General features: G+C 40.7%; 1 protein-coding gene across 7 annotated transcripts in view; it reads right to left on the bottom strand.

The window, feature by feature from the left end:
• LOC147016897 (adhesion G protein-coupled receptor L2-like) overlaps positions 1-716 on the bottom strand; it is a 619,880-nt gene extending 619,164 nt beyond the window's left edge. For all 7 annotated transcript variants that reach the window (XM_085846063.1, XM_085846064.1, XM_085846061.1 and 4 more), the window contains exon 1: positions 243-716. The gene's annotated coding sequence lies outside the window, so the exon portion shown is untranslated. The remainder of the gene's footprint in view (positions 1-242) is intronic.
• Between the last annotated feature and the right edge of the window lie 23,242 nt (positions 717-23,958).

Raw genomic sequence — 23,958 nt, 5'->3', positions numbered from 1 at the left:
AAGCTTCAACATCGCACGTTTTCCGAGCTGTCTTAATACTGTTTGTGTGTTGCACATTTTCTGCACGCACGCACGCACGCACGCACACACACACACACACACACACACACACACACACACACACACACACACACACACGCGCACGCACGCACACACACACACACACACACACACACACACACACACACACACACACACACACACACACACACACCTGAGCCGTCCGTGTGAACGAAATGTACCTTTCACGTTGTGTCCGCACTCCTCGATCTTGGTCCGGAGAGCAAGCGCGGTGTTTTAAACGTCTCGACTTCGATCGCTGACGCGCTCCGTCTCCGCAGCACCCTCACTCTCTCTCTCTCTCTCGCCTTCAGGCAGCACCGTGTCGACCTCCCTGGAACCCTATAACTGAACGTTCACTCGCACCTCCGCTCACAAGAACCTCCCGTCACACCGATTTCCGCCTCGAACTGGCTCTCTCTGTCTCTCTCTCTCTCCACAGCAAGTGGTTCCCGTTTTTTTTTTTTTCCTCAGACTTCGGCTCGGACGTTGAAGCGAGGAGAGCGTGGGCGAGATGGAGTCGCGGACACAGAGGGAAAGAGGAGAGAGATGGACGGAACGTGAGCAGCTCCCGGCCGCCGCTCGCCGGCCGCACCGCGGGGCTGCACCGACAATTCCTCTCAGCACGGTCACCCCCTCCCCTCAGCGGGGTTTTTTTTTCTCTTCACTCTCCCTCCCCTGCGCGCTGTCCCCTCCCCTTTCCTGTCCCCGCCCCCTCCTTCTGACTCCTCCCCTCTCTTTCTGGCCCCTCCCCCATCTCTGGTTCGTTGATTCTCACGCTCCGAAAATGTTACTCATTCTTTACATTTCCCGTATAATCTGACTTCCTATAATCTTTCTCTCACTCTCGTTCACTCTGCCCATCATTATGCCTCTTGTCCGCACGTATTCTTGTCTGTAGATGTCCCTCCCCCTCCCCCACATCCCCAAGCTCCTCTGATTTCACGTCTCGGCTTGCAGACGCAGGGAAATCCCGGAACGGGCACTCGGAGCGAGGCGACAGACTTCTCGCTCCGATCCAGGGAAATCCAGTCCGTGTTTTGACGCGCACCGTAAATCCATTGATTTACGAAACTGTGGGATTAGCTGTCTGTGCCCGTGCTTGTGTCTGTCTCTGTGTTCACGTCTCTGTTTCTCGGGCTGCGTATCTGTACACCTCGAACGTTATTATTATTATTATTATTATTATTATTATTTACCTCTTAAATATGGGGAAATCTGGGGAGCATCAAGCGATGACTGACGTCCCTTTCTTTATAGCTGTGCGCGGCACGAGCGCGTGCAGCAGCACCTTCCATCCATTCGGACACGTGCATTGTCCGAGCATCTTGTGGCTGTCCATGTGCCCCGATGTCTGCAGACGCACGACCAAATTTGCTCTCTTTCTGCTTGATTACGGTGAAACCTGAAACCCTGCTCGCCGTGCTTGCTGAGAGCTTGAACGCTCCATCTGGGTTACATTAGACCCATCATGGGCTACTCAACTACATGTCTTGCATGTCTCCACAACCACCATTCGGGATGTTAAAAAGCATTCCTTGAAAACAAAATAAACCCCGCGTTAGGTGGGGCATGGTTAGTATTTGCCATAAACCCAACCATGATCTCAGTACCTTCAACGAGTACACTTCAACTAGTACACTGTGACTTTTAACGGTCACAATATCACTCCGATCTATGTGATTTAATTGTGCTGTCGGCCAGAGAGAGAATTTTTAGCTCAAGTCTTTCACGAAGCGGCTGACCAGGCCTGACGTGCGACCAAAGGTGGCAGGAATTTAAAATTTGTTCAGGGTTCTGGCGATTGATTACTCGAACACTCGTCTACTCTTCACGAAACACACGTTGGGATCGTTAACGTCGACCAAAGACCGGTGCTGGCAAATGGGTCTCCCGGCTTCAGGTCTTTCCGATGGAGGACGGACACACACACACACACACACACACACACACACACACACACACACACACACACACACACACACACACACACACACACACACACACACAAAACACGAGGACGACCGTTTATAGCTGGGCCGAGATTCGAACCCCATGCAACACAGCTCAAAACACAAGTGGGCATACCTCGAAGCTATCCTGCCAACCCCAGACTTGTGAAACTTTGAGAAGCTCAACTTGATTGAATTTGAAGACACCTTGCAGAATGTCTGTGATACCTGTTCAAAACCTGTGTTGGTTATTTATGATGAGGCCTCAACACCTGCTATGCGGTAGAAAAAGAAGACAGGAGATGTAAACGAAGAGAAAGTGAGAAGGGACTGCTACATCATTCTCACAGCGATCACCACCAAGTGTTAAGCTTACTTTGATAATCCAGACCACTGAGTACTTTCTTTATAGTAACAAGCCTTGAGCACTTCTAAAATCTTGGGTTTCCATTTTGTAAATAACGTTTCGCTTTTATATTTTGTCTTTTTCTACTTCCTGCGTTTCCTCCTTCTGTTTCATCTGCCTTTGCCACTATTTTTCACGATCCCTTGTCTCAGTCTATACATGTCTCCAAAAAAAAAAAAATATATCAAAGTTGGCAGTTCCAGAACTAGAACAAGAATAGACATGCCTTCACCCTTACCCTTTAGACGATGTCTTTCCTCCACCCCACCACATTTCGCTTTCCTTATTCACCCATGCCATCACTTCCACACTGAACCTCGATGCCGATGATAATTTCTTCTGAACCTCTCGACTGAAACACCATTTCTTTAAACATTCTTTTCTCTCCCCCAACAACAGCACGTTATAGAAATTAATGACCAGTGAAAAGACATTTGAGAGAGAATAAAGTAGGCAACACAAGAGGTGTTTAACTGTTGATGTATTGATGAGATATTTGGCATCATGCGCAGAGGTATACATTGGAATGAACGTTTTTGTTCTGGTCAGGTGCTCGAGAGTTAAAAAAAAAATCAGACGTGGGCAATGCACATTTTTACTTGGACAGTACAATATAATTTTGGGTGCATCCACTGTCCTTTCCTCACACAGTCACAATAATAATACTAGAAGGGCACTACGGAGAGGGCATACCTCCGCCATGCAATGCATGATCCACCAGAACACTTCAAGCCCATTACATTTTTGAAATATCATGCTACATATCGTTTTTGGTCATATCTCTTAATGATGAGGAATCACTTTGAAAATTTAAAAATTCTCGTATCCAGATCTGGATCTTCATCAAAATTGAATCAATTTGTTTTTGCCACACACCCAACCTATCCACCAAGTTTCGTCGAAATCCGTCCACAACTTTTGGAGATATCCTGCTATATATCAGTTTAGCACGATCTCTCAATGGTGAAAAATCACTTTAAAAAGAATTATCGGATCCAGATTTAGATCTTCACCAAAATTGAATCAATTCTTCCTTGTCACATACCAAACGTGTCCACCAAGTTTCGCCCGAATCCCTCCACAACTTTTTGAGAATGACGATTTTAGAAATTTGACCCAAAATGCCCTTTCACCTTTGACCTCAAAATCAATAAGCTTCTCAGTTGAGACTACCTCTACAGCTTGGTAAAGTTTCATGACGATCGGTTTAGAATTGTGACCTGTAGGCAATAAACAGACATACAAACAAACAGACCGACAGGTCAGGTCAGGTATGGGAGCATGTGCCAGAACAGCGCGTCGCTGCATCCACTTTCCGCCGATACTCCAGGGGCCTACGTCTGGCCATCCCCCAGGCAGATGCCAGGCCCATCCCCATCTCTTTGAAATGATGGTCAACCTGCTGCAACCACGAGGCACGTGGTCGGCCCATTGGCCTCCTCCACTCATGAGACTCCCTCGCTGAGAGAATCTGGTGAGCAGGATCAGCGTCAGGAAAACGAGCCACATGTCTATACAGCCGCAACTGACGCTCACGGACGATGCAGGTAACAAATCTCATCCGAGTCTCTCTCAGCAACCGCTCGTTGGACACAAAATCCGACCAGCGATAGCCAAGGATTCTCCGAAGAGACCTGGTACCAAAGGAATTAAGTCTCCGTCTCAGATCCTTGGTCAGAGTCCAAGTCTCGCATCCATAGAGCCAGACTGGAAGCACCAAGGACCTGAAGACTCGGACTTTCGTCTCCCGCACAGGTACCGGCAGCGCCACACCCCAGGATCCAGTGAATCCATGACTCCCCAGGCCCGACCCAGACGTCTATTGACCTCTGACTCACAACCAGCAGAGACATGAATATCACTGCCAAGGTAAGTGAATCTCTCCATGACCTCAACACCCTCACCACAAACAGACACAGACAGGACAGCAGCATCCAAGATGTCACCGAAAGCCTGGATCGTAGTTTTTACCCAAGAAACCCGTAATCCCAGTGGCTCCGACTCCTCATTCAGCACCTCGAGGGCCCCCAAAAGGATATCTAAAGTCTCCGCAAGATGACTGCATCATCTGCAGAATCAAGGTCCGAGATCTTGACATTCCCAAACGATGCACCGCAGCTTGATCTCTCCGACGTCCTCCCTAAAATCCAGTCCATACAAGTGCTGAAAAGTGTGGGGGCCAGTACACACCCCTGACAAACTCCAGTAACAACTGGAAATAAGTCAGAGATGGTACCACCACACTTCACAGCACTCTCAGTACCAGAGTAGAGTTCAGACATCAGATCAATCAGTTTTGGTGGCACCCCACGAAGACCAAGAATCCTCCAGAGGACATCCCGATTCACTGAATCGAACGCTTTACAGAGATCAACATAGGCTGCAAGCAGCCCCTGCCGAAACTCTCGTCTCCGTTCGGTGAGGACACGAAGAGCAAGGATACGGTCAATCATTGACCTCTTTGGTGTAAAGCCTGACTGCTCTGGACGCGGGTGCTCAAGCAGATTGTGGCGAACCCTATCAAGAATTATCCAAGCAAAGACCTTGCCCGGCAATGAGAGCAGCGTCACCCCTCGGTAGTTGTTGCAGTCTTGGCGATCACCCTTCCCTTTCCAGAGAGGACCAACAAGGCCCCTCTTCCAATCAGTTGGGATGATGCCTGTGTTCCAGGCAGAGCACAAAACTGTATGCAACGACACGAGTGCAGCAATTCCACTAGCCTTGAGAAGTTCAGCATGGATGTCACAGATCCCTGGAGCTTTGCCCCATTTCAACCAGTTCACCGCAGCCCGTGTTTCCACAAGCGAAGGTAGACCACAGTTGATTCGAGGGTCAGCAACAGGGATTGTAACACCCTTGACGTCCAACTCGACAGCTGGGGGATCAGTCCGGTACAACCGCTCAAAGTAACCAGCCCAGCGGGCCTTCACTTCAGACTCCTCTGTCAAGAGCCTACCACTCTCTGCTCTAACTGCAGTGCTCCGAGGGATGGGCTTGGATGAACGCAATGCGTGAATTCCCCTGTAAGCGGGACGAGAATCACCTGTCCACAGGTGATGCTCTACCCCCTCACAGATTCCTCGCACATAGGCCTCCTTGTCCACCCTCAGTGCACGTACAGTTTTACGCCTCAGCTCCCTGAACAGCTCAGCTCTGCCATTCAGCCTGGCCCTGCGACTCTGGTCAATGGTATCCAGTGTCCCTTGAGAGACAAAATTCTTCTTTGCCCTGCAGTGAGTTCCAAGACATCCACTGGCAACATCAAGGACAGTGGTCTTGAAGGCACTCCACAACTCTTCAGGACCCCCCAAAGCACCCAGTCCCCCAAGTGTCCACTCAGCCTGTTCGCAAACTCCTCAGCTACTCTCTCATTTCTGAGATTGCCAACATCCAGCCAAGGCTGGGATCCATTCTCCAGGATTTAAGGTGCAGCTTTAGAGTTGCTACAACAAGCCTTTGGTCAGTATTGAGGAACTGAGCACTCCGGTAGACCCTGCAGTTATGGATCATCCTCCAATGACCGTCAATGAAGACATGGTCAATCTCATTTGCCACACCGCCAGCGTTGGAATACCAAGTCCAGCGATGAGCTTGTGGGTGCTGAAACCATGAACCAGCCACCCTAAGTCCATGACTTCTTGCAAAGTCAAGGAACTTAGTGCTATTCTGGTTCATAGTTCCTGACCCATGGGGACCAACACACACCTCATAACCATCCCTATCAGTTCCAGTTGATGCATTGAAATCCCCCAAGACTAGAAGTGTATCTCGTCTGGGGCACTGATCAACCACAGACTTGAGCGTGGCGTAGAATGCATCCTTTACGGTGAGATCACTCGCCTCAGTCGGAGCATAAACAGAGACCAGGGAAATGACACCTAAAGAGTGACGAATCCTTAATCTCATAATACGCTTGTTGACCGGTGTTACCTCAATTATCATTGGGGTCAGCTTATTGGACACAGCTACAGCAACTCCCTGGATATGGTAACCATCAGAGCGACCAGACCAATAGTAGGTGTAACCACCCACCATTATCTCGCCGCAATCCGGTCTCCGAACCTCAGAGAGAGCTGCAATCCCGATGTCCAAACGCTTGAGCTCAGATGATAACAGAGACAGGTGCTCATCCTCTCTTAGGGATAGGACATTCCAGGCACCCACCGGAAGGGACCGCCTCAGGTTAACCCAAGGAGACCGCCGTCTGGTGGACGACACCTCAGCACCACTCCGACACACTCTCCCGCAATCTGACCCAGGGATATTACCCCGTGGTTTCCCTCCTATCATCAAAGATTGGGGGTCCCGAAGGCTTTGCCCCAATCCCGTCATCCGGTGAGCTGCTCTGTGAAGGGAAGCTGCACAGGAGGTACTCCCACGGAGTGGGTTTTCAGATTTTTTTGCGTTTTTGTGTTTTGCAGAATGAAGGGTTTTACGGTGGCCGGAGTGCAAATCCTGCCACCAACCTCCTAATAAAAAAGTAATGCAACTGCAGGAGGACGTCCGCAGACACAGTTGGGCACGAGATATGGATGGCCGTTGGCTCACAAGGAGCTCCTCTGCCCTTTGACAGGTTTTGTTTTTAATCCTGCTGGGTGTCCATCTCCAAACACCCTCCTCACCAGAAAACCTGGTGGGGGAGACGGTTTAGTCGCCGACAACCCGACCATGGAACAGGTTAGTACAGCTTTACATGGTACCTGTAGCAGGTCACAGATCTAACCTGACCTGACAAAAATCCCAAACCAAAGATGCCCCAAAGACAGACAGAATAACAAAATCTATTAATCAATATACTTGCAAAATCTTCCATCTTGCAAGTAACAAAAAAAGATGTCGTGCAGAGCATGATACTTGCAAAATCCATTCCCCTCTCCAAAGGTTGCCATGGATACATCAAATTGTGCATTTCATTAAGATTAAAATTGACAATCTTAATCAAAGCTCAGGTCAATCAGATGAAAATTGATGGTTTTAGAAGTTTGACCTTCAGTTGACCTTTGAGCTTTTGATCTGAAAAATAGTTGGTTTCCCAATTCAGTGATGCAATACACAAATCCTGTTCAACTTTCAAGTTAATAGGATGTAAATTGCCGATTTTGCAGTTGAAAATTAATGATTTTAGAAGGTTGGCCTTCAGTTGACCTTTGACCTTTTGATCCCAAATATAGTTGGTTTCCCAATTCAGTGATGGAGTATGAAATTGCTGTTTAATTTTCAACTCAATTGGATGAGGATTGACGATTTTTCAGATAAAAATTGATGATTTTAGAAGTTTGACCTTGAGTTGACCTCTGACCTTTTGACCTCAAAAATAGTTGGTTTCCCAAGTCAGTGATGCAATGCGCAAATCCTATTCAACCTTCAAGTTGATAGGATGTAAATCGATGATTTTGCAGTTGAATATTGATGATTTTAGAAGTTTGATCTTGAATTGACCTTTGACATTTTGATCCCAAACATAGTTGGTTTCCAAATTTAGTGTTGCACTTTGAAATTGCTGTTTAATTTTCAAGTCAATCAGATGAAAATTGATGATGTTGCAGTTGAAAATTGATGATTTTAGAAATTTGACCTTGAGTTGACCTTTTGACCTCAAAAAATGTTGGTTTTCCAATTCAGTGAGGCAATATGCAAATACTGTTCAAATTTCCAGTAAATCGGATGAAAAATGACGATTTTAGAAATTTGACCTTTGACCTCAAAATCAATGGGCTTCTCAGTTGAGACTACCTCTAAAACTTGGTGAAGTTTCATAAAGATTGGTTTAAATTTGTGACCTGTAGGTGATTGACAGACAAAGACAGACAAAGAATAACAAAATCGACTGATCAATTTACTTGAAAAATCTTCGATTTTGCAAGTAACAGACAGACAGAATAATGAAAAATCACTCATAGAGTGAAACTTGGCAAAAAGGACGGCACTTGGTGGAGCACATACCTCCGCCAGGCTGAACAGTTTAAATTTTGTATCCCACTGATAGATTGGATCTGAATCCGGACCTGAACCAAAATCTAATCGGCTTGTTCTTGCCACCTAACCAACTCATCAACCGAGTTTTGTCAAAACTCGTCCACAACTTGTTGAGATATCATACTCTACATAGTTTTTGGCCCTATTTCTCAATGGTGAAGAATCACTTAAATAATTCTCGTATCTGGATCAGGATTCGGATCTTCACCAAAATTGAATCGATTCGTCCTAACACCCCATGTGAATCCATCCATGATCTTTAGAGATGTTGTGCTATATATCGTTTTTGGCCCTATCTCTCAATGGTGAAGAATCACTTTAAAAATTCTCAGATACGGACGTTCATCAAAATAAGCGTCGCTGTCCTTGGCCGGTCATGTACACACATTAAAAAAAAATTCAGAACAATTGCTTGAAAACTGTGGCGAAAAATAGTGTTACAAACAGACAGACAGACAAACAGAAGACAGAGAGACGGACAAATGCTACAGATCAAGATACTTGGCGAAACCATTTTTTTGCCAAGTAACAAAATCGACTGACCAATGTACTTTAAAAATCTTCGATTTTGCAAGTAACAAACAGACAGAAAAGGTGAAAACATAACCTCTGCCCACCTTCGGTGGCAGAGGTAATAAAATGTTCAAACCGAATGGAAAGTCGAAACGTTAATGTTAAATCCTCGAACTACTTGAAAAAATTTTTAAAATCACAAAAAATGACTCAGACTATGTTTTGCATACATGATCGAGGCTCATGGAAGAATTATCCTACTCACTGGAGGACAGTATTACTCATCGAAGACAAGTACAGCAGAGCCTCCCCGTTCGCGGGGGTTACATTCTTGAAAAACTCTGCGTTGGGTAAAACCACGATGCGTAAAGTTAAGACCTCATGGGAAAAATAGGGTTTGGGGAACTAACTCTGAAATTTATCGACTTTTTTGCTTAAACGAGTACTTACTGTACAGATAATATGAAAAACACTTAAAATGATGATGATGATGATGATGATGATGATGATGATGATGATGATGATGATGATGATCTTTGGAGGTTATTGAGACGACGTTGATGTTCCTGGCTTAGGGTCGGCAGGGTCATCAGACTTTGTGAAGAAGGAGGTGATCTTTGTCTGCTTTGCCTTGCTCTGCATGTCCTTATTCTTATATATGTGAGCATACCGATCTGTATACATAACGTACGTACAGTACGTACGTAGTCTCATCGCAGCCGCTGCAGTAAAATTTGATGCAGCTTCGGATTAAAATGATGTAAAAATAACGACAGGTTTTCAAACGAGCAAATTGCTTGACCAATGTCGGATGTGGACAAATTACGTGAACACGACCAATCGTTTTGATGATATTGTTGTGGGTCGGGGTTCAGTGGCGATAAACGACCACGAGGGGGAGCAGTAGGGTCGTCTCCACCGAACACCCCGGAATTTAGGTCGTGACTCTCGGATAAGTCAGAAGGTCACGGGTCCCTTAGCGGACTGTGGTCGCCAATATTTTGACGGCGTGGGGTCGGGTTAATTGCCTAATTTCAATATACCTAAGTACCCACGTCGTCTAACTACCGGGGAAAACCACACCCTCAACAGACCTCGAGCGGAACGGGCCATTTACCGAGCCCGATCCAGGTGTAACCCGAGCGGGGATTACCAAGATCCGTCGGACCAAATGAACAATTACAGCAACAAGGCCTCCCTAATTCCCAATATGCACTGTACGAACCCAATGAAAGAAAGTGACAGACAACGAGCTGGTATATTGAACAATTGGGGGTTTATTTATAACTGGCCGAAACCCTGTCACAGACGGATTCCGTTCATTCAACCACCCTCAACAGCTCACCCACACTCGAGGGACATGGACTGGACAGGGCGTGCTTGCCCCCGCCGACTCATACCCCGCCCCTGCCCCATCCCCCCCCGCCTCCCACCCCCCGGCTTCAATTTGCTTACCCCGCCCAAAAATTTAATTACCCCGGCCCCGGCCCTTCACTCCCTGCCCCCTCCCGTCTCTTGATTCCCCGCCCCACTTGCCCCCACCCCCTGTCCACCCCTTCACACTCAACCCCGCCTAATTCACCCCAGCCCCCACCCCATTCCCCCCGTCTCCCGCTTTCAATTTGCTTACCCCCGCCCAAAAATTTGCTTACCTTGCCCCCCCCGCCTCTTCACTCCCTGCCCCAGTCTCTTCATCCCCCGCCCCCGCCTCTTCACTCCTCGCCCCGTCTCAACGAAAAGTGTTTATTCTGCTTCAGATTTGAAAGTTGACTATTGCCACTATGTGCGATGCACTCTTACAGGTACGAAGTTTCTTTCAGTCCAGGTCACAGTACCGAGAAAAACGTGACGCGACCGCTAGGAGGAGCACAAAATTGGTCCTTCAGTATTAATATATAGATGGAAACCGACTATCAGAGATGCAATTTAATGTACAAGGCACTTAAACAGTTTCTACTTACTGGACGGGCGCCACCGACACACACACACACACACACACATACATACACACACACACACACACACACACACACACACACACACACACACACACACAAAATGCGCCGGTAGCGATTTAAATCGTTGAGCGGCAGCCTATTCATAGCCTACGCCACGTGATCGTCGGCGATACGCTACCGCGCGCTATGCATAAGTTAGACTATCGTTGGGCATAGGTTGTGAATGCCGACAACACGCTAAGCATTCGTTGGTATAAGTTATCTATAAGTTATCGAAACGTTCTGTGTACGTTACTAATACATTATGCATACGCCCAAAACTGAAAAAAAACATCAATAGTTCAGCGTACGCCAGCGTTTTAGATCAATTTTGATACGTTGCCATATGCTGGCTAAAACGTCAAGGTGTGACAGGGCCCTAACAATCAGAACGGCCGAGTGATACCATCAGTGGAATTCTGGCTATTGTCTTGTCATAACGAAACAGTGGGGCCGAACTCAATGTCACTATTCCACTCTATGGTCTAACTAATGGAAAGAGATGATTGGGCAGGTTCAAAAATGGTTAATAAAGGTTTCGGAAAAGCATGTATTTATAAGCAGACAATGTCACACAAGAAATATCTTACCCCTAAGCACATAAGCCCTCTTAGTCAGTCAACTTATCATGATTCTACACACAGCGGGTGCCTCAATAATTCCGGGGAAACGAGATAAGCAAGAATAAGAGAGAAGAAGAAGAAGACGGGGTGTATTGGTGCCCCCTCACTCAACCGACGCAAGTGGGCGGGCTTACGTTGGTCACAATGTGAACAAAGGGGAGGGGGGAGAAAGAAGAGGAGGATAGTGGATGTGGTGCACAGTGTAGAGAAATGTGCAGGTGGATGCCTTTGGTACTTTAGAGGAAAGCGTGATATGTGAGTCAGTAACCTAGTCCAAAGAAGGAACGAGGTCTTAATTGTTGAGTACTCTCGTGTGTTACAACTGAACGAATTAGAAGTAGGGAAAGCCAGAGCCAGAAAGTGAAAGTCAATTTGTTAGCCAGTGCATCCAGTGAAACTCCACTGCTTGGTCTGATTCTCAGCTCTCTGCTGTATCTCACCAGCCCGTTTGTCCCACAGGTTTTGTCCTCACGGGTTCAGCCTCAAATTCAATTTCCTCAGACGTGCGAAAGCCCCAATCCCTTGGATTTATACGAGCCCTGAGAGGGGCGTGGTTTGGGGACTGAGCAGTTTTGAGCACAGCTCAAGCTGCGTGGGTGCCACCTCCTTGCTCGCCCATTCCCGTCACCATACAATGCTCATTGGCCGAGCCCAGCTCTTGCAATGGAGCCAACAATCCAGGCAGAGCATCAGCCATTGACGTCTTGTTCCAAGCATGCCCATCTGCCGGTGCTGGATGCTCACGCTCTTTGATGCTGATGTTTGATTGGATTTGCATTCGTAGTCCGCGCCACTTTATGCTGATGTTTTTGATTGGATTTGCACTTGTGGTTCTGTAATGTGGGTTTCTAATGTTGTATGTGAGTTGAGTGTAATGTTTGAGCGTTGCAAAGCATGCATGAATGTGCTCCAGAGGTATTGGGAGAGAGATAAAGAGCGAGATTAAGAGACAGAAAGACAGGATTTAGTTGGGGAAGAATCACAAATGGGTATGAATCTTCCAAACAAACACAACGTATTTTCCTTTCCACTCCACTGATACAAGGGGAGAGTTAAATTATCGAGACAAAATATTTCATACATAACTACATGAGGGATTCCTTATGTGTTGGATGTGTCTCCTGGGATCTCCGACATCCGTAAATATATATATATATATATATATATATATATATATATATATATATATATATATATATATATATATATATATATATATATATGTATGTATTTGTATACAGAATCAACGCTTGTCGAAGAACACTGAATGGATCATGACGCAACAGTACAAAAGGAATAGTATCGAGAGGAGGGGGGAGGGGGTGGGAGACAAGAACCGCTGAGTTGAATGAGGGGCAAGAGAGGATGCATGGGGTGAAGAAGATGGATACAGAAATACATTTTAAATGTGGAAGAAGTAGGGCTTGGAGGTGGGGAAGTGATGGGGGGGGGGGTGAATGGGGATATAAAATAATCATGGCTTTCAATGGGGGGCGATCTGAGATGGTGGTTAACAATAACCTGTCTGCCATGGGAAAGTGATAGTCCCATAGACTCAGCTTCATCGTGGGATATTCCAATGATCTTGAGGACCATGGTTTCCAAGGTGACAAGCTGAGCAAGATGTGAGGCTGGGGAGCCAGCCCAAAAGGGAGAGCAGTACTCCATAAAGCTACAGATGAAGGCCGTGCAGGTGGATAGGAGTTCAAGTGTGCCAAAGAAGGACTTTGAACTATGGAGGATGCCCAGTCAGCGACTGGCTTTGGAGACCACATTTGATTTATCCTATTTATGAGACGACATCAAACACGCAGTTAATGCCATTCTCCACAAAGGGAAGCCTGGTAACCCCCACTTGACTCACTTGCTTTTGTAGTGCATAGTGATTTTGTATATTTTCATACTTGATACTGAAAGTGAAGAAGGCAGCTGATGTGCAGTGCAAGTGTCATCAAAAAGATGCATTAAAAAGTCATGCAGCTTTTTATATTTTTGCTATTATAAGAGTGGGTTCATAAGTGAAGGCTCTAAATGTCATTTATTGACATTTCTGAATTAAATTTGGTTTCATGTTAATCAGATTCCTCCACACCAGAGACATAATAATGATTGCATCTGATGGGATGTACCATGTTGTGTTAAAAATTTTCATTGGAACCTAAAAGCAAAGGCTGTTTAATAATAATTTTTATGCATATCTGCATAAAAAGTTCAGTGTTTCAGCCACAGAGTGTAATCCATTTAGGGGTATGCAAAACTCTTGCACCATGTCTTAATATATTCAAATTGGAAGCACGACTGCACATGTCAAGGCCACAAAATAAATTTTCATCAGTCAATTTTCATCCTCGGTAATTCCACAAATTTTAAAGTCCTATACGACTACAAAATTATACTGAGATTATTTGAACTCATAAGATTTTAAACGGGCCTGCCGGCTTTATAATGCCCTTTGCAAAGGAATGCGAAAGAATATAGTTATAACAGCTGCCGCCACTGCATCGTAACAGTAGTTAAACTTTTAGTCCATTTTTTTGTATACACACTGTTGAGGCTATGGAGGAACTAGAAACCAGAACAGATCAGGACATAAAATTACAAAAAGGACAGTGGAAGGAGAGAGGGGTGAGGGGGGGTTGAAAACACACCAACATTAGGGTTGAGAGATATAATCTTTGCCCAGGATTCTAACCATAGACAGGTCAGAGACCAGCATGTAACCAAATGAGGTTTACAAAAGAGACCTGCAATAAGGCAGTTGATTTAGGTATGAGAATAATATGGAGTAATCGTTTCACTATCAGTGTAGATCATGAACAGGAGTGGATGATAAATGGGGCTTCTGGGACGCCCATTCAAATGAATGGGGAAAAAGGAAAAATTTTCTAACTCAAGCACCAAAAGCTCAAAATAGAAGTGATTTTCTCCCCACCTATCCCCTTCCCACCCATACAAGCAAATGTAAAATTGAGACTATGAAAGATTGAGCCTCACTGATTAAAGCACTTCTTCCCTTTCATATTTTCATTCCACTCAAAGAGTGAACCAACAAATATTTGCCCATGTTCTACTTTAGAGAATAACTTAATTTTCTGATAACATTCATTTCCATTGAGTATATTCACAAATAATAACTTGGAACTTGGTTCTTGGTTTAAGTGTCTTTGTTGAGCAGAAATGAAATGATAAACTTCTCTTCATGCTCTTATTTGACCACCTCCTGAGCCACATCATTTTGAGATTGTAATAAATTGTTTTTCCATTGTTCAATTGATAACCATCAAAGTTTTCAGTCCATTCAAGGATATTATTTTTTTTCTTTACATCCTCCAACTTATTTGTAATTAAATTTATTCGCTTATTTGTTTTATCTGCTTTTACCCCGGTTATTTCTTCAATAAGACTTATTTTATATTTCTCACATTCTTTATGTTTCCATTAAAATACCAAGGCTGATTACATCTTGACTCTTTGATTTGGTTATTGCTTGGTTCTATCATTTATAAATCAGTAAAAAGACGGTGGTAGCCTGTTAAAATTCCCAACCCAATATCTTAACATTTATACTTATACTTATGCTGTATAATCCCAGCAGATAAATATTGTCTCAAGGGAGACGATTGATTCCACGCTCTAAAATATATCTTTTATCATCAAAAGCTTCCAATACTTTCTTATTGATCTCTTCAGTATATAATTGATGTTTGTAACTTCTTATTGTATTCATTTTTTCTGTACTCTTCCTTCTTTAAGGTTAAACACTTGTAATAATGTTTAAAGTTTATTGTTTCCTTCATTATATTTTTCTTTATTCCCTTTAGCTTCTTATCACATCTTTCAATGTTATTATTATCAATATACTGTACGTGAAAGCAAAAGACTTTGATCTCAATCCTATAAATTCACTCATGACCTTCCCACCCAATTGATCTTCAAACTTACCAATAACCTTTTTTTCTTGGATGAAAACAACACATCACCTGACTTATCATTACTTGTATCATATATATCAATATTATCAATCATATCCTCAAATACATCACTTGTCTTAATTTCTAACATAAAACGATCTGTATCCAAATATAACAATGACACATTATCCTTATACTTTGATTTTAAATTATTATAGTAACAGTAATACATTAACGACTTTGACAAGTCAAGAATTGATGTTCCTATATAAATAGGTTTATCCATTTCAATACACTCTTTTCAAATGAATAGCACAAAAGTTCTCTGAAAACACCTCCGCTCATTCAAAACTTGGTCTATTAATTAACTTTGAAGCCTGTTTCCATGATGAAGCAAGTCATGTTCTGTCGATTCCTCACATTTTCCATAGTCTTTCCAAATACAGCATTATTCATGAATTTATAAAAGTCCTTCTCAAAATCTGTTTTTGCTTCTGTTCTCCTTTTTCAATTAAAATAAATATACTTCTTTAACCAATGACTTTGTTTAAATTTCAAAATCCTATGAATTTTCCTCACTCTCAACCCAACAGATAAATATTGTCTCAAATTCCTTTGATGCAAAACATAACTTTCTTTATCATTTAATGTAGTAAGTAGTTTTTCTATAGATTTACCTTTTATATTAAATGACTGTTGGTAATCACTTAACCATTCTTTTCTTGGACTTTCTTTATCAGGGGCATAAGGTCGGTCTTCATGTTTGTTATGAAGTTCTTCTGGATATTTTAAATTAACCTCAAAATAATATCCAACTTCAGCTTCATCCAATTATTTTTGAGAGGAGACAACAATGTCTTGTAAAACTTTTCATAATGTTTTTTTTTAACCCATTTAAGTTTTCCATGAGGTAAAGATTGAGACATAGCCCACCCACACAAATTGTTTGCATCATAATATATCAGTTAAGAGTTGTCCTCATTCTTATTATAATCAGGAATATATTTGTTATTTGCTTTAGCATATCTCTTGGAACATACTTGAGATATTCCTCCTCTTTTAGCCTTATCAATCATTAAAAGCATATCTATATCACTGATTAATTCCAAATTCAGTTTTGTCATTTTTAACATAGCACTCCAAGCCAAACCCGGGGCTGTGTAATAGTGAACGGTGTCTAATCCATAAGAATTTATATTATGACACACTGTTCAAAAAGTTTCAAACACATCAGCCGATAACAATACATCAGTTTGAAGATACAAATCATGATATTCTCCAAGATTCTTTATATTAAACTTCTCCCAAACCTTTTTAGCTTGTGTATAATCTCTATCGGAAATATGAGTTTTATTCAACTGGCCATAGAACCTCTCAATTGAAGGAAGTTGTGTTTCTTTAAACTTCTCAAATGAAACCATAAAGTCATACGGATATATTCCCTTTTGTGATAGGAGACCAATCTCTTCTTGATTTCAGAAATGTGATTTAAGATTCGGTAAATTTTTAATATTTGATGGTAAGTTAGATAATGGACTTGTCATAAACTTGAATGTGTCAAGAAACCCGATATGGGTTACGGGGGATGTATGAATTGTTTTTGTGAATGAGTTGTATTTTTGATCTGTGTTATGAATGGCTGAAATATCTCCAGATGTCTTTGATAGTTGATTTATAAATAGGTGTGTGTCATAGTGAGCATTGTTGTGAAAAAGACAGGAATAAAGTTTGGGAGCTTGTAATTAAGATTACAACGGGAATGAGCTGGACCACTATATTTTCAAGTAAGATGACAATGATCCCGAACTTTGACCTCTCCCTCAATTTTCTCCTCACAAATATGACAGATACTGTTCTTTCTAAATTCTTTTTTCTCTCCCTTTGTTAATGACATTGGTTTATCGGTTTGAACCATTATTTGTCTTAGTCTTATGCAGTCTTTTTCCAATCGTCTTACAAACTCCTCTGAGGCATCTTCTCCTCTATAAAGTTCTTACTTGTATTCATTACCAACAGATGATTTGATATAATAACAGAAACCACAAGGAATATGTTTTTGATATTTATTTGTGTATGATTTATTTGGATTTGGAGAAACTATCTCTCTTTTCAAGGATACTTTCAAAATCAGCATATATCACAAATTGATGTTTTATAGATTTGTTAAAATCTTTGAATGATATATTTGAACCTGCTTTTGGTAAATTGATTACAGTTGATTTGATTGCTGCAATATTTTGAATGTTGATATAGTCATTCTTTTGTATGAAAGGAGTTGAGGCATCTCTTACAAGGACATGTTTTACATTTTCTCTGGTACAGTTGTGATTTGGTTAATCTTGATAAATTTTTGATGAAATCATAATGTGATTTTCCTTTAAGAAAAGTAGAGAAGGTCAATGTGTGTTTCGTAAATTTTTAAAGTTGTTTGAAATTTTTAATATCTGAACTTTGTATCTGTTAATCCATATATATTAACAGATAGATTATTCATTTTCTCAAATTTAGGAATATCTCTCAATGACATTGGAAAGTTTAAATCTTAAACATTTAATGTATTCTCGTATTTCTTATAATGTTCAACCCTTTCAGGTTTCCATTGTGGAGGATGTAAGTGAGCAAGAACAGACCATAGAATACATTTATTATCTTTGTTTTGAATATTAACAACCGCTTTCTTAAGTTTTATCTCTTTTGGTAAATCAATATAAGAAGCTTGAAGAGGATCTGATTTTAAGATGTGTATTTCTAAAAAGATTAATTTTGTAATAGCAAATCCACGACCTACTACAGTGTTATCAACAGCTTGTTCTTGTCTCTGGAGTTCATCGTAAACATCACATCTTACAAAGTCTTAAAAATGATGACATAAAGTGAGGGTTTGTCCTCATATAGGGAGTAGTTTCATTACCTTCTCTTACCATATTCAATTTTACTCCCATATAAAACTTAAAAGTTTTCATTTCACTTAATGTGTTTTTAATTATAGTTTCAATACTTTGTTTAACCATATCAACAGCTTCAATGATTGAAGATGGTCCAGGGTCTTGAAAGTGAAACAATCTTATTTTTATATGTCCTTTAAATGCACCATCAGTGTTTTTAATGGAGAATTTAGTGGCACCTTCCCTTTCTTCATTGTTCTTGTGTTTGCGTGATTGAAGGTGTTTATTATAATTTATTTTAAGAATATCATTATCACACCTATCACAATGTTTTGTTTATTGGTCAAGTGGAGATATTTGTCTGAAAAGATTGAATGTGTGTTTGTTGGTTTGAAGGTGTTTTTTATAATATTTATATTCATGGTTATAAACATCGCAGTACGTTGTATTCACCATATTTATAGAACGAAACTTTGCTTAAAATAAAATTTTCTTGATGAAAATTCCGTTTAATTTATTGGTCAATCTGTGCTTAATACCATTTTATCCTCCAACTTTTTTCACTTAATAACTACAATGTATCAAGACACAAAAGACAAGTTTCAATCAATCTCTTCATTTGTAAAAGATACTGAGAAATATGTCGAGGAAGTAAAATTGAATAAAGATAAATATAACAACTCTTGGATAAAAACAATTATGGTGAATAATATGAGTTCTTCAATTTCCTTCAGTGGAAGGGCTTTTAGTATATCTGGAAGAACATCAATTAAAGTGTCTCCAACAAAAGTTTCTCCTCTCCTTCTGGCAATCTATCTATAATTCCAGCAATGTGTGTGTGTGTGTGTGTCTGCGACCGCCGTTTGTCGACAACCGCCAGTCCGATGTCATTGAAACTTGCCAGGAATATTGCCGGGGACCCGCGGATGTGCCTTTTCAAGGTTTGATATTAATCGGACGAGCGGTTCCCAAGTTACGGCCATTTTATTGCTTTTTTCAGTGTTGGAAAGGTGTATATATCGCAGCTGAAGTGTCGTTCCACCTTATCATGCCATTTTTTCCCAAAGATATCTCATAATAATGATAACAGCATATTAATAATAATAATAATAGCACAATAATTGGCAGTAATAAAAAGAATAACGTGATACAATGACCAATGTCTGTCAACCAATAATGACCTATATATTGTCTGTCAACCAATAATGACCAATAACATCTGTCAACCAATGACAGGACACGGTGCTATGACATCACAAATGATGTCACAATTAATGTTTATTTTTTATTATTTTTTTTTGCACAATTGACGTCACAATTCTTCTTCTTCTTCGTTTGGTATGACATCACAATCGACGCTGGGGACCTGAGTATGTGCCTTTTCAAGGTTTGATATCGTTCTTCATCCATTTCAGCTGTTTCCCAAGTGTTTCCCAAGGTTTGAAAGCTGTTTTTTCCCAAGGTTTGAATTAATTGTTGTGCTTGGTAGACATTTGTGAATACATTTAGAGAGAGGGGTGAGAGAGGAGGGGGAGAGAGGAGGGGGGAGAGAGGAGGGGGAAAGAGGGGTGGAGAGGAGGGTGAGAGGGGGGCAAGAGAGGGGGCGAGAGAAGGGAGGGAGAGAGGGGGGTGAGAGAGGGGCGTCACAATTCAAGAGAGGGGAGAGAGGAGGGGGCGAGAGAGAGGGGCAAGAGAGAGGAGTGAGAGAGGAGGGGGGAGAGAGAGGGGCGAGAGAGAGGGGGCGTCACAATTCTTCTTCTTCTTCATTTGGTATGACATCACAATTGACGGTGGGGACCTGAGTATGTTTCCCAGGTGTTTCCCAAGTTATGGCCATTTATGATATGGTTGGTTCGATCTAATTGAAAAAATGCGCCAATCCAGTCGTCGTTTACGAGAGCAAAGGAACGAAGCTGCACACACTGGCACGTACCTACAGGCACTCACCTACGGGCCTGCACAAGTATATTCAAAACTAGAAAAAGCAATGAAACAAGAAATGGTAACAAAAAAGAAAAACCTCATTGATGAAGCTTTAGAAATAAAAGATAAGACCATCTGTAACATGCAAGGAGAAATTTGTATTTTTTTCAATAACCCTAAAGATGTAAATCCTGATGAAATAAAGGATGTTAATATATCAGGTGAAATGACATTTCGTTCAAGAGTAGTTAAGGGATATTTTAAAATTACCTTTCATATAAAAAATGCAGTAGTTGAATCTGTCAATGAAAAAAAGTATACAGATATCGATGGTAATGTTTTTTCTACTAATTAAATGAGTCATTATTCAACTGAAGATTTTGAAGATTATGAGAGTGATGATAGTATCTCTGTTGGAACAGAAGACTGTTATGATACCGAGAGTTTGTGTTCAAATGATAGTTATGAAAGTAGTTTTATAGATGATTGTGAAAGCACCAATGAAAGTACCAAAGATGATACCAAAGATGAATTTTATTTGAAGTAAAGTTTTACTTTATCGATATGAATAGTTTACTAGATTTTGAGCCTCTTGAATTTCCTGATTCTCCACACGACAAATTTGAGAATTGTCCTGCGTGTGAAAGAGTGGGATTAAACACAGTCAAAAGCCTATAAAGAATGTATATTGAATAAAGAATAAAAATGAATTACTTTACAAGATTGATTTGAGAAATGAATGTAAAGTATGAGGGTGATAATACACCTTTTCTTACAAGAGAAGAGACTAAACAAATGACGACCATGTTTCGTGGATTGATGATTTATATTATTAACGTTTGTCATTTTCAGGGAAATATCAACACAAGATATTGTATAAATAAAATAATGGATTATCTTGAAATTAAACCTGAATTTAGGATAAAACATAGAGTTTCGAACAAAGCCAATAAAAAATTAAATAACCTGTTTTCCAAATGTATAAAAGAATGATTTTTTTACCCATTTGGGAAAATAAGATAAAATTTAACAACCATAAAAATCTACCAAATTCATTAAGATGTCTCAAAGTTGGTTCAAGTGGATGTGGAAAAAACCTGCTTACTTTTAAAGATGCTCCTTACTCCCAACTTTTTAGATTATGATAATTTAATAATTTTCACAAAGTCGAGTTTTCAACCTCAGTATCAACTACTCTCACAAGGTTTTAATGCTGGTCTTCAAAAATAAGATATAATCGGTTTATTTAAACTTCAAAACAAACGGAATGATTACAACATTGAAGCTATAATACAACTATTTTGTGATACACAGAGATATAAAAAGAAATCAAAGCCGATAACCTGTATTCTTAGTGATAATACAGATGATATACCTTCTACCCAAGATTTGGATAAATCAAAAAAGAACCTCGTTATCTTTAATGATTGTGTTAATGAGAGAAACCAAAGGGTAATGGATAGCGACGACACAAGAGGGAGACATTCTTCTTGTAATTGTATTTATCTTCGTCAATCATACTTTCAACTCCCTCGTTGCTCAATAAGAAACAATGCTAATACTTTTATTTTACTCAAGTTAAATACAATAGTTATAAACTATTTTTGGAGAGACAATTGTTCTGCATTATGTAGTAAAAAGGAATTTGGGGATTATATGAAGCACACAACTGAAAAATAATAAATATATTGTTGTGAAACAAGATGCGATATTAGGGGATGTATTTTTTATTTTATAAACAATTATATATATATATATATATATATATATATATATATATATATATATATATATATATATATATATATATATATATATATATGGCAACTATTATGATAAATCTTGTGGGTTAAGCCTGGTGTTGGCATAGTGGTTAGGGTAGCGGCTTGGGATCCAAAAGGTCCTGAGTTCAAGCCCCGTTGAGCCGCTGAATTAATACACCAGGGGGTTGACTCAGCCTGTCATCCTTCCGAGGTCGGCGAAATGAGTACCAGTGTACTGGTAAGGGGTACACTGCATCAGCGACATAGCTGCGTCCCAACCAATGATGCAACCAGCAGCCACAGGCTGCACTCGATGGAGAGAGAGGCATAAATTCGGTATTAATTCACTGTGATTTAATTGATGGCGCTTATGATGATGGAATAAGAACAAATACAATATTTTCATTCAGCACATACTCAACCCCAATTGGTTATAAATTCAATATGGAACCCAAAAACCTGGTTTATCTTCCTGTGTCAGGAAAAACCATACACAGAGGAAATTTTAGGGTAACTGACCAAGATAATCGCATGATTTCTTTAAATGGAGAATTTATATCCATCAGAATTCATCTACGTGAAGTTGTCCAATAAATAAATATGGTGGTTATTGTGAGGAAACACGAGTTGGGAAAATATAAAATAATTACAGTGGATGGGATGGGATGTTCCTTTCCCCATACGACAAGGGTGAAGGTATGTATATTAGTAGAGGATACTCTAAACCTAAGAGACAAAGGGGTGTCGCACATCAATTTAGAAAAAAAGGAGATGGTATAATTGATACTCTCATGGGTATAGGTTCAACTGTTCAAAAACATAAAGACCTAATTGGTTCAACTGCTTCTGCTCGGTGAAATGTTGCGGGTGCTATAAAGAGTATAAAAGATGCCCAAAAGGAATCTCATAAATTGCAAGCAATAAAATAAATTAAGAAAGGCAAAACTCAGTTGTCTCCCCAAGAACGACAGAAAATACTTGGGTCAGGGTTTCAAAAGTTTTAACATTTTTTTTCCAAAATAAATACAAGTATGGAAGCAACTGATAGTATCGATGATTTGGATGATACCATTGTCATCTCAAACTCTACTAAAAAAAGAAGACTACTTCAAGGTAAATGCAAAAACTGGAACAGACTGGAATGCAAATGGAACAAAAAGTTTTGAAATAAATAATAAAAAAAACTTATTTGAATCTGGCCGAAAGTTTCTTGTTGTGTAAATTTACATTCACGAAGGCTGCGAATAACACAAACGCTACACTCGTAAATGATTTATTCTGGAAAATGTTTGATAGCGTTCGTTTGTACATTGGAACACAAGAAGTTGAAGCGGTTGATTATGTCTCTGCTGCATCTGAAACGATGAAATTTATACGATATTCATTTTGTGATGGAATGGGAAAGGGAGCTGTCGAAGGTTTTATTCCTGATATGGCAACGGGAACAAACACAGACCCTGGATATAGTCAAAGGAAATGAATGTCTAATGATGATACAAAAACAGGAAATAGTTTTACTGTGGTAGTTCCTCTTAAAGGTATATTTGGATTTTGTGATCATGATAAAGTTCTGTATGGTGTGAAAATTAGATTTCAACTCAAAAGGAATGATAATGAAAATCGATTGCTTTTTGGTGTGGCTGATGCTTTTGCTGATCAGAATAAATTTCTAATTTATGAAATTAGTTGGTATATTAGTGAATATACTCCTAATCTTAAAACACAAGAGATGTTGAATCGAAGACTTAACTCAAAGAAACCACTCAATGTATCATGCCTTAAAAGAAGATGCCAACACGATAAACTGAACCAAACCACTTACACATGGAATTTGGGTGCTCTGGAAGGAAAGCCACGATATCTGTGGCTCATTTTTTAAAAACCAGATGGTGATACTGTAACTGATAAGAATAATGCATTGAGTGATAATGCTAAGGTGAAAGAACTTC

The sequence above is a fragment of the Eptatretus burgeri genome, chromosome 11 (genome assembly GCF_056783735.1).
Source record: "Eptatretus burgeri isolate ZD-2024b chromosome 11, Ebu_testis_v1, whole genome shotgun sequence".
Lineage (NCBI taxonomy): Eukaryota > Metazoa > Chordata > Myxini > Myxiniformes > Myxinidae > Eptatretus > Eptatretus burgeri.
The sequence above is the reverse complement of the archived record's forward strand: the minus strand, read 5'-3'. Positions and strand labels throughout refer to the sequence as shown.